At 37.1% G+C, this 12724-nt stretch overlaps 1 protein-coding gene across 1 annotated transcript in view; it reads left to right on the top strand.

Moving 5' to 3' along the window:
- ZNF385D (zinc finger protein 385D) overlaps window positions 1-12724 on the top strand; it is a 288666-nt gene that overhangs the window by 243705 nt on the left and 32237 nt on the right. The gene's annotated exons all lie outside the window — the stretch shown is intronic.

Raw genomic sequence — 12724 nt, 5'->3', positions numbered from 1 at the left:
GGAAAGGTCCTGTATAGAGACAGATAGATAGAAACCTGTTAACTACAGGATATATGGTACTTGGATATAAAATCTCTCTGTGAAGGTGACTGAGTATTTAATGAGAAAGAAATTTATAGCATCTTTGAAGCAGAATCTTTGGCCAGCAGTGACATCACATGACAACCTCATAAATTTGCTTGGATCCCTCTGCCTGCACCCCACTGAGAGAGAGTAACGAGCAGTGTGTAGTAAACAGAGGTACTATCTCATTTTCACATGGGTTATATTTCTGTGAATGTTTTAATATGCTACACATCTGCTGTGATTATTTGTTCTCTTAATTCAGAAATTATTGCAGAAGTGAAGTCCACGGGTTCTGCGTGTATGCGTGCCTACACGTGTGTATTATTTTCTTTTTTTTTTAAGTATATTTTATTGATTGTATTGTTACAATAGTTCCAATGTGTGTATTATTTCCTAGTGGCTGTAAATAATTGAATGGGTTTATTTTATTTTTTTAAATAAAGGGATTTTTGGAAAACATGAGAACACAGTATTGACATATTAACTTTGGACTGCAGTTTCTAACAGCTGTGGTTGCAAAACTGCAATTCCACACAGAGCCTACTCTATTTGGAGAAGAGTTAACTGCTGTTGTTTCTGAAGCTAATACAGTGTTCCAGAGAGAACAAAAAACAGTAATCATTTGAGTGAGTTTCTCGGGGCGGGTTTGCCTGTGCAGTGCAGTGTGTACCTGTACCAAAGCAAGGGAGAGACGGACAGGAAGGGAGAGAGACAGCATGGGAATATGGCTGTGGTTTTCTTTTTAATATAAAAACTAATTTATTAGCATAAAGATTTGTTTGCTTCCGATTAGGCTTTTGGTTTTCCATTTAAGAACTTAACATTACACAGTTAACAAAAAACTGTATGCATACAATGTGTTATTCTAACATTAAACTTCTAGTCAGTGACTGGAAGCAAATAAATCTTAATGATAATAAATTATAAAGTTACATTAAAACTTTGCTAATTGCTTTCTCAAAAGTCTATTTCATGTGTTTGAAGCATTGCTTTATCGAATACCCTGAGGATATTGTAATCTAAAACATTTGCTTAAGGCAGAGATTTAAATGAGTCTAAGGGTATTATAACCCTGGCTTCCTTTGGTTAAACAAGAATTGTGTAAAGCACTTACTTCAGCTGATCTCACTTCAGTTCTCTGCTTTGCTTTCAATTGTTTCCATTATGTGGGTGCTGTCACTTCCCATAAATAAGATAGTATGGAACTTATGTTCTTACTCATGTTGCATGTGAAGAAATTGAGGCTGAATGAGTCTCCCATGAGAGCATTATCTGATAGTTCCAATCTAGGAAGGAAAAAAAAATGCAGTCTCTAAAACTATAAACATTTAACCCTATGCATAAGTTTGGATATTATCAAGTTCTGTCACTGAAAAAAAGCAAGGGACATCAGCTCTGAAGAGAGAGTTGGGGTGTAGTGAAACCATCTGGAAATGTGCATTTTTCATCCCTGTAGGAATCAGTGGAGAAGGCTAGTGAGTCTGGAGTCATGGGTGAGAGAGCACTAAGCCACTGTTCTAGAGAGCTGTCTTTAAGGCCAGATGTGAAGGGGCTCAGCTGCTCTCCCCACACCCCCATGGCTCAGCGATGAGGACGCCCTCAAGACTGCTCGGGTTCCGCATGTGCTTCTGCGTGGGTCTCATCTGCTGATCCTCGTGGGACTGCCTTGCTGCACTGCTGCCTGTGCTCTTCATGTCTGTATTATTTTAAATAACTAATATTTTTTATTAATATGAAAATAATAAATTGTGTATGTATTTTATTTTAATTTTTAAAAATTTTATTGTGTTTTCCATTACCATTTAACACTCTTATACTTGCCTCCTCCCTACAAAGCCCACACTGTTGTCCATGTCATAAATATTTTCCTTTTTGCTCCTCCTTCCACCCCCTAACCTCTCCGCACCCCCAATAACTGTCATCCTGCTCTCTATGTGTGAGTCTGTCTCTTTTGTGCTTATTAGTGTAGTTTGTTCATTAGATTCCACATATGACTGAAATCATATGGCATTTGTCTTTCTCTGACTGTCTTGTTTCACTTAGCATAATGTTCTCCAGGTCCATCCATATTGTTGCAAAGGCTAAAATTTTCTCCATTTTTATGGCTGAGTAGTATTCCATAGTGTAAATGTCCCATAGTTGTTTTATCCACTCATCTGGACATTCAGGTTGCTACGATATCTTGGTGATTTGTAAATAACACTGCAATGAACATAGGGGTACTTATGTTCCTTTGAATTAGTGTTTTGGGTTCTTTCCTATACATTCCCAGAAGTGGGATCAGGATCGCTGGGTCAAAAGGAAGATCCACTTTTAATTTTTTGAGGTATCTCCATACTGCTTTCCATAGCAGTTGCACCAGTCTGCACTCCCACAACAGTGCAAAACAGTTCCTTTTTCTCCACATCCTCACCAGTACTTATTTTTTGATTTATTGATGATAGACATTCTGACAGGTGTGAGGTGATATCTCATCATGTTTTAATTTGCATTTCTCTGATGATTAGTGATGTTGAGCATATTTTCACGTGTCTATTGGCTATCTGTATGTCCTCTTTGGAGAAGTGCCTATTCAGGTCCTTTGCCCATTTTTAATCAGATTGTTTGCTTTTTGGTGCTGAGTTTTGTAAGTTCTTAATAAATTTTGGATATTAACCCCTTATCTCATGTATTGGCAAATATGCTCTCCAATTCTGTAGGTTTTCTTTTTATTTTGTTAATGGTCTCCCTTGCTGTGCAAACATTTTTTTAGTTTGATGTAGTCCCATTTGCTTATTTTTTCTTTTGTTTCCCTTTCCTGGGGGGATATATCAGATAAAATATTGTTATGAGCAGTGTCTGAGATTTTACTGCCTATATTTTCTTCTAGGCTTTTTATGGTCGTAGGTCCAATGTTTAAGTATTTAATACATTTTGAATTTATTCTTGTTTGTGGTATAAGAAGGTGGTCTGGTTTCATTTTTCTGCACATATCTGTCCAATTTTCCCCACACCATTTATTCAGTAAACTATCTTTAGCCCATTGTATGTGCTTCCTTCCTCTGTTCGATATCAGTTACATTTTTATATGCCAGTAATGAACTAACAGAAAGGGAAATTAAGAAAACAATGCCATGCACAATTGCTACAAAAAGAATAAAATACCTAGGGCTATATCTAACCAAGAATGTAAAAGACCTGTACTCAGGAAATTATAAGACACTGAAGAAAGAAATTGAAGAAGATACAAGTGGAAGCACATGCTGTGTTCATGGATAGAAGAATTAACAGCATCAAAATGTCATGCTACCCAAAGCAATCTATAGATTCATCGCAATTCCTATCAAGATTCCAAAGTCATATTTCACAGAACTAGGACAAATATTTCAAAAATGTATATGGAACCACAAAAGGCCCCGCATAGAAACAGCAATCCTGAGAAAGAACAGAGTTGGAGGAATCGTGCTACCTAATATTAAACTATACTCTTAAGCTATAATAATCAAAACAGCACGGTACCAGAATAAAAAGAGACACATAGATCAATAGAACAGAATAGAGAGCTCAGATATAAATGCTCACCTGTATAGTCAATTAATGTATATGTATTTTAATAGAGAAAAAATTAGATTCTGTCACGTATATATCTCTTTAAAAATATCTGGGACATATTTTTTATAAAAATGGGATCACATAACATGTGATCTTTTGTAATCTTATTGAATATTTTCTGTTCTGCTTTATTTTTCCTTTTAATCTATGTTATTTTTGGATATTTACTATTTTGGATATTTACTATTTTGGAATCAGAGAAGGAAAACTCTGATTCCAAAAAACCTCCGCTGCCTTGCGGCATACCTCTTCAGGGGAAAGGCTAAGGGAGTAAACCCCGACAGAAAATCTGGAGCCGGAGTCCTTAAGGCGGTTTGACGTTGTAGTCAACACCGGCAACTCCTGCGGCGCACCTGAAGCCAAGCTGTATTGACTCCGTTTTTCCCTTGGATCCTTCAGCTGCGAAGAGAGGTGGGGTCTGCTGCATGGGCAACAGCAGACCCTCCATATCACCCTGCCCAGGCTCTGTAGCTTCAGCTCCACTGGAGAGGACACTCCAGCGTCATCGCAAGATGTCGATTCAACATGGGAGGAGACAGATACCGTGTCACTCCCGAGTCGGACTGCACAGCCATTCTCGGCGGTGCAGATAGACTCTTAAGAAGCTACACCATTGTCTCTCGAGGCTCTGTAGCTTCAGCTTCACTGGAGAGGACACTCCAGCGTCATCGCAAGATGTCGATTCAACACGGGAGGAGACAGATACCGTGTCACTCCCGAGTCGGACTGCACAACCATTCTCGGCAGTGCAGATAGACTCTTAAGAAGCTACACCATCGTCTCTCGAGACGGACGGCTGCCGACGACTATTTTAATTACCTAGATTAATAAAATTATGTGTATTATCCTTAATATCATTGTAATTATTTATAATACTTTTAAAATCTTTCAAGTCTATATACTATTTTTCATCAAACAATATTTTAAAGATTGTTTTATTTGTGCTGTCAGCTTAGCTCTTTAAAAGTTTATTATACATAATTATATAATATATACAATTATATGTAGTTATATATAATATCTAAATTAAATTACATAATTTATAATATCATTATTATAATTATATAAGGTAACCTTATATAATTCAAACTTCATGGTATTTAAAATTTATTTGAATTCATTTCACCTCTTATTGCCATTGTTTTTATCCTTAGCCTCCTAAAAATTGCTATTTACTTCTAGCATAAACCATAAATATAATATTTAGCTACTTATCTACCTACCTATCTCTCTCTGCTTATAGCTTATATTTCTTCTCTAATTATTTGAAAGCAAGCATGATAGATGTCAGGATCAATTCTGAACTAAATCTCTCTTTTCCCGCTAATGTCATGACAGTTGCTCTAAATACTCATTAGATAACTTTTCCTCTAGAGAGTAAATCCTGGCTCACAATATTATAGACTGAGAAATCTTACATACCTGAAAATTCTTGCATCCTATTTTGGGGTGAGGGGAGTGGAAATAGGAGGAGATTAAATTAAAGGTAGAGAAGGTTGTGTTTAGATTTGAATATAATAATTCCAACCACCAACCTGCTATGAGACGCCTGGAGTTTCTAGTCTAAGGGATTTGCTGTTGATTATTGTGGCTCTTTTATGCGCAAATAATGTGCGGGACTCAAATTTGAGCCGTGACATGTTTTAAGGACTCAAAAAAATAACTCATATAAAATACTTATTAAGCAACTACAATATGCCAGGTACTTATTTTTATCTCCTATGCTAAGAACTAGAAGGTCACAGGGAGTAATCTAAGCCAGATATTAAGTGCTCAGAAGTCAAAACTACTTTAAAATGGCTGCTGATGTGTTTTTGTCCCAGTTTGCACCAGCTAGCTGCTTTGCTGGACAGTTGTAGCTATCCAGGGAGCACAGAAGCGCTTCCGACTCCTTTCTGTGAACATTTAAAACCTACAGCTACAAGTTGATAGTGTGTGATTTCCACTGGCTAGAGGCCTAATTAATCGCTGTGCAAATTTGAAGGCAATTACGTTACTATTTAACATTTGGCCCAACATGAATAATTTGAATTTATAACATCTGTACTAGAATTGCTCTCTTAAACTGTCTTCCTGAAAATTAAAACTTAATTTCAAAGAGGAATTTTAAATTTAAAAAAAAATTCACATATCATATCATTTAAAATGTGAAGACCAAAGAGGAAAAGCTAAGCGGTGAACATGATTTCAGAACATGAAAGACAGAGAATCTTTTTTCATTTTACATCATTCCCTCTCACTAAGACGCCATATGTGATGGGAGAGCCGCATGGTTGTCTGGGTGTGGCAGTGCAGAGGTTTCTGTCCTTCGGTGAGTTAGGCCAAGTCTGCCAACTTTTGTTTCTGCTGTTTATTTTTATTTTTTATTTCAGTTTTATTGAGATATAATTGATATATAAAATTGTAAGATATTTAAAGTGTATATGGTGGTGCTTTGATATATATATACACACACACACACACACACACACATTATGAAAGGAGGCCCCCCATCTAGTTAATTAACATCACACTTATTTATTTATTTACTTATTTATTTATTTAGGTGAGAGCACTTAAGTTCTACTCTTTTACCAAATTTAAATTATATTATGCAGTGTTATCAACTATAGTCACATTTTTAAAGTAGCACAAATAGCTCCTGCACTGATTTTAAAGAATTCTGTGAGAAAGAATGAGTGTAAAAGCATTTAGCAAATTGTGCAGTGCTAAACAAATTTTGGATGTTATTTTGGCAATCAACTTAATATTTTTCCATGACAGAAAGGGGAGTCTTGAGTCTTCTAGAAACTAGATCAGAAATCCAGGTTGTCCTAGTTAATTGCTCTTTAAAAAAATCCTACACCGTGACTGTATATCAAATTAGAAAACTGCCAATTTTAGAGATTATAGCTCCTTTAATAAGTAAGTTTGTAGTCAATAGAATATAATATTCTCTATACACACAGCACAAAGACCACACATGTAAACACATATGTGTCTATTAAAAGACCAATTTGTTGTTGTAGCTTTCCTATAAGATTATAAACAAAGATTTAATTTTTAAGTTAAATTCAGTATTGTATTTAAAGAAAATTGATTTTTTTATTCCTTTTTGTTCCCATTGAAGAATACAACTTACAAGTATGTTGTTAAAGTTTTATACTGAATATAGCCTGATATAATCAAAGTTAAATGATAAATATGCACCAACTGCTCTATGGCTCTCTGTCCTATTTCTCACGTGCTCTGATACCTGCGAAGCCATTACCCAGAGCATTAGGCAGAGGCATCCGAGTTTCAGGCAGATACAGAAACTAAAAGCATTATGCTCCAAATCTATGTCAGTCGTTCATGCAAGCCAGTGTATACAGCACTTTACTATATTTGAATTTTATTTTGTTGAGCACTGGAAAGCAGAAAGATGATGTTATTGAGAAAACATCTGACCATGAAACTGAGGTCAAGGCTGAGTCTCAGGAATCCTTATAAACAGCATCAACAGAAATATGGACACAAAAGCTCAAATTTAGCTGGTGTGACTCTCCATGCCATTCCCCTTTCCAACTCTTAGAGAGCGAATAAAAACTTTGCTCTCTGCATTTTCTTTTCTTTGTTATTTCTTTCACAGCCTGCATTGTTGACCACCCTAACATTTTGGTGGCCCGTATAGGGACATTATTTCTCCCTCTCCTCTGCCTCCTGAGACTTGTGACTAGGGAAGCAGTGGGCAGTGGAAGTTCAACCCAGGCCTACCCCCTACCCCTGTCTCTGCAAGATTTGGAGACAGGATTCTAATCCTTTTCCATCTCTCCTGACTCTGCAGACGGCCTCCTCCTCACCCCCTATATGGCCAGTGATCGTTAAGAGTCCCTGAATCTCAGGACAAAAACATTCACTTTGTCTAAAGTTATAGCTTAGCCCCCTATCTCGTTATTGTAAACCCCAGTGCTGGGTGTGTCACTTTCCCAGGGTTTCAGCTGTGAGGGACACTTCTGTCTGTCTCCCTGCTGGATTTGGTCTGCTCTTGGGCTCCAGGACGCCTGGCTTTGGTCAGATGTTCGTGGTCGGTCTGATCTCAGGCTTAGCGATACTCAACTCTAGAGGCAGATGTGTAGGTCATTTGAGATGGGGATGCTCTTCTTGAAACTTCCCCTCCCTCCATTTGTTCTGCTCCCTGAGATATCCTTCCCTTTAACCATAGGCAATGCTCAATCAGCCCTGCCCAAGAACTCTCTCTTGGGATGTCTACTTAAGAATTTGAAGGCTCTGGGACTTACTGACCTCAAGCCCAAGTGCTTGATTTTCTATTGCAATACTGCCTGATAAACTGGGTAAACAGGAGGTCTGGCCCATGGATGAATCTCTTAACCCAGATATTGTCCCCCAACTTGAACTTTACTGTCACCATCTCAATCTCCAACCACCCTACTTAGATTTAGTTCTTGAGAGGAAACAAGATTTTGACCTTGAGCAGAGATTCCAGGCCTCTTTCTCCTAACTATGCCTTTTCATTCAAATTTACCTCGCTCATAAGTTGGTTTTTTTTTTTCCCTCCTTTCTCTGACCACTTTATTTACATATCTGCCACCCACCTTGTCTGTTCTTTGACAGAGTAATTGCTGTGCTTGTTTGGGCAATTTAAGAAGTAGCAGAACTCCTGCCTCTCCAATGTAGGGGGGAAAAAAAAAGGTGATTCTTAATCCCTTCACCTCTTACTTCTGGCAACTGTCACCTCTCTCAGAGTAGCTTCTGTACAAATGGTAGAGATAATTTTCCAATGTGTGTTTTAAATCAAAACCTGTTCCCTCCCAACCAGGAAATATTATGGGGTAACATAAATTTTTACCAATCAAATCTGTCCCGATTCACCTAGTATGGTGACTTTCTTAAACTGATGATGCCCAAATATCTTTTTCCAGAATGTATTTAGAATGAAATGAACCAAATACTTGACCAAATAGGAAAATAATGATTTTAAAGGAAACTCCCAAGAGGAAACTAATGTTGACGCTGACTAAATGTTTATTAAGCATATTTTCTTCATTAATAACTTCCATGAGAGCCTCAGGGACAGCTTAACAGGGCATCCATTCTATTCAGTATGGCCCAAAACAGCCCAGAGACTTACAGGGATGCCTCTCTCGGTTTGCTACCTATCTGTCTCTCTGTAGATGGGGAACCAGCCCACAGTGCCTCGAGACTCCTCTTTTGTGATACATACTCACCAGTTGGGAGAAATTTGACCCTGAGTCCCTCAAGAAAATGGCTAATTTTATTTTGTAACATGGCCTAGTCCCAATATAAAGTAGGCAATGGAGAGGTTTGTCCTGTCAATGACAACATTAATTTCAATGGTATCTTGCAATTAGACCTGTTTTGCTATTCCCATGGGAAATGGACAGAGATTCTATACAGTTGGGCCTTTATGTCTCTCAGAGATGACCCTAAGCTATATGCTGTTGGTAAACTGGAAAAATGTACCCAGATGGAAAAACATTTCAAATATGTATAAATGGATTTGTCAGTCTTTTACAAACATTTGAGTGGCTACCCAACTGTTGAGGTATTAAAAATAATTGTCTTTATTTTATGAATAAAGTCTTTACAGGGTCAAAGGTGTGGCTCCAGAACATGAAAGCTCACTAAATTCTTTTACCTTTCCAAAACCTCCTCTATTTATTTTAAAAACTTATGAGTAATTGCCTTTATGAAACTGAAGTTCTTCTAAGAGAAGCTTGCTTTTCTTTCCCTATATTTTTGAAATGCAATTACCTGGTCTTCAAAAACACTTGTCTAGGCCATCTGAAATACAAATTTTGGGGAAATAATTCTTATCAAAAGGGGGAAAACCTTAGCTATATCTGAGAAAATCAATTTAATTTATTTCAGCTATTCCTTTCTAGATTAGTAAATTCTGGTAAGTTGTTGGATGTCTAGGTATTTTGAAATAACATGAAATACTGGAACATTGATTGCTAGACAAGTCTTAAGTCCACCTGCTTTTGGCTTTTTATTAAAGGGGTTTAAAAATGAATTTCGAGCTGTAGATAAATGTCTTGTGCTTTGATGGAATTGTATTTTCTTGAAAGTGGGAGTGTGTTTGCCAATAACGGAACCTATGTTTCTAAAGGTCATGAAATGTGCCATAAAAGTCAATTAGGGAATTCTGATTGATTACTTTTTATCATTGGAAACTGAGATTTCTAAAAAAAAAGTCCAAATTAAGTTGGAAAAAATTATATGGTTTTAATAATAGAAGGCATAAGGAATGGAGATAAAATTTTGAAGGCAGGGATTGAAAGTGAGTTTATCTAGAGACTGTTATTTCTAAAAAAAAATCAAGTTTGAGAAAGTTGCAGAAATGTTTGTGAAGATTGTAGAAGTTTTAAATTTGTAGTTAAAATTATGTGTATAGTCTTTATGTGTTTAGTCTTCATGCATATGGTCTTTGTGTGATATGTATTTGTCTGTATATTATATATGGTGTGTTTTCTGCCTCCAGATGGTATAACTAGGGTGAAATATTTTATTAGCCTAAAAATATTAAGTACTTACATAAATTAAGCATGCTCCTATGTTCTTGACAAAATATTTAATATTAAAACTGGTTTTAAGTTTGATTAATGTATTTTAGGGTTGTTCCCCCCAAAATGTATTGTTTTACAAAAAGTTTATGTTACAATCTTTAAATTTAAAAAACTGAGAAAGGACTTTGAGTTATTCCAGTGGCCCCCTGGACTATTTCAAGTATGTGTTCTCTCTCCTTATAAAAAAAGTTTTTGAAATAATTAGGCCTATTTAATATGGGAAGCTTTGACAAACAGACTGATAATAACTATATTCTATTTGTATACATATATTTTATCAAAATAGATGTTCTAGAAATTTCAACCTGCTCCAGGGAGGAGCTTGCAAAGATTCGAAAGAAGTAGAATTCTTTATAAATTACATTTTAATAGAATCTACAACCATGTCATTGTAAGTTTTGTCATTTATAAATAGTCAGTATTTTTACTCTAATGTGTTTGAAATATATCTTTGGACAGGCTTATGAAAAGGACTCTGACTTACTCTAAATGACAGGTATCTAAGAAGGTCATGAAGTAGAGTTCCATCATACATGGGGGGCAGGTTCTAGTCTTCACTAAAGTAAAAATTGGGTATTATCATAGCTACCTTTGAATAAACTTTAGAAACATGGCAGTTTGGTGTAGACATTTTATCTTTCTTGAATGCCCAACCTCCTCCATTGTTATCAGGCCATACAACAGATTATGCTACACTGGATGAGCAGTAGATGAGGCAGTTGGCTTGCATTTATGGCCATGTTGTTTAAAAATATAATATACTAAGCATGGTGGAATGCTCTTTTGTCAGGAATTGAGAACTCATTGGGAGTAAAATATCCTAACTGTAAATCTTGTGCTTATTCCATACTATTGTCACCCATTTAATTTGTGATTACTCACACCTTTTAAATAATTTTAACTTAAATTTTATTTATAAAGTACTGTTTCACTGCATTCTCTGCCTCCTTCCCTGTAGAGCAGAGATGTCAAGCAGAGATAGTTAAATGCAACATTAAATTCAATCATCCAGTCAGCCAGCCAAATAATAAGTATTTTATTTAAGCACTTACCATGTGCCAGATATTGGCCTTGGGAGACTCACAATCTGGGGAAAAGATTGCTAATTTAAAAATTTACTATAGTAAAATGATTATTACCCAAATAGGAATATGGACAAGGTGTTATAAGCACAGGGAGAGGGGATCACCAAATTTCTACAGTGACATTTGTGCTAAGCCTTGGCCAAAGGGTACAAACAAAGGTAGGAAAGAGCACAGCATTTGGGGTAGTTTAACAAGATTAAAATGTAGTATGTGGACTTCCAGTCAAGATGGAGGTATAAGTAAACATGGCTCACCTCCTCTCACAACCATAGCAAAAAAAAAAAAAAAAAAAAAAAAAAAAAAAAAAAAAAACTAGACTACAAAACAAATATCACCCAGAATCATCAGGAAATCAAGTTGTGTGGAAGTCCAGCAACCAGGGAATTAAAGAAGTCACATTTATCCAGACAGGTAGGAGGGGTGGAGATGTGGAGAGGCACCAGGACACAGAACAGGCAGTCCCACATCCACGTGTGCTGGATAAAAATCTGGAGAGATACCTCAGGAGTGAGGGATTCCAGCCCCACACCAGACCACCCAGCGCCAGGAAGATAAGTGCCCATAATTTCTGGCTATAAAAACCAGTGTGTGTTAGTGCAGTGGAAGAAACTGGGGTTCTCAGGAGTCTCCTCTTAAAGGGACTGCAACGGACTTAGGACCTACACAGACTCACTTCCTCTGGACACCAGCACAGGGGCAGTAGCTGGAAAGGCAGCAGTTGGGAGGGCACCAGTGGCATACAGGGAGAAGTTGAAGTGTCTGGCATCAGGGTGAGTGCTGGGGGACAGCTTCTGGACAAAACTTCCGGAGGCCAGTCAATGGCTTTGGCCCATCTCTGAGCCCTCCCCCACACAGAACCATAGAATGGTGACACCATATCAGAAACTCTGTCACCCTGCTTCGCACAGGTTGCCCTGCCCAGATGATTACCTAAGGCTCTGCCCCATCACACTTACCAGTTCACTTTTCTACAACAGGCCACACTAGTAAGACAGGGTGTCGACGCAACTGTACCAAATACACAGAAACAAACACAGGGAGGCTGCCAAAATGAGACAAAGAAATATGGCCCAAATGAAAGAACAGAACAGAACTCCAGAAACATAAAACAAAATGGAGGTAAGCAATCTATCAGATACAGAGTTTAACCCCTGGTTAGGATGCTCAAGAACTCATTGGATACTTCAAGAGCATAAGGAAAATCCAGACACAAATGAAGGTTACACTAAGTGAAATAAAGAAATCGTACAGGGAACCAACAGTGGAGAGGATGAAACTGAGAATCAAATCAATGATTCAGAACACAAGGAAGGAAAAAAAAACATTCAATCAGAACAGCAAGAAGAAAAAGGAATACAAAAAATATGACGACAGTATAAGGAGCCTCTGAGACAACTTCAAAAGTACCAACAT

Source organism: Furipterus horrens, unplaced genomic scaffold, assembly GCF_987537825.1.
Source record: "Furipterus horrens unplaced genomic scaffold, mFurHor1.1.pri manual_scaffold_7, whole genome shotgun sequence".
Taxonomy (NCBI): domain Eukaryota; kingdom Metazoa; phylum Chordata; class Mammalia; order Chiroptera; family Furipteridae; genus Furipterus; species Furipterus horrens.
Note: the sequence above shows the minus strand (reverse complement) of the source record. Positions and strands in the feature narration are given on the sequence as shown.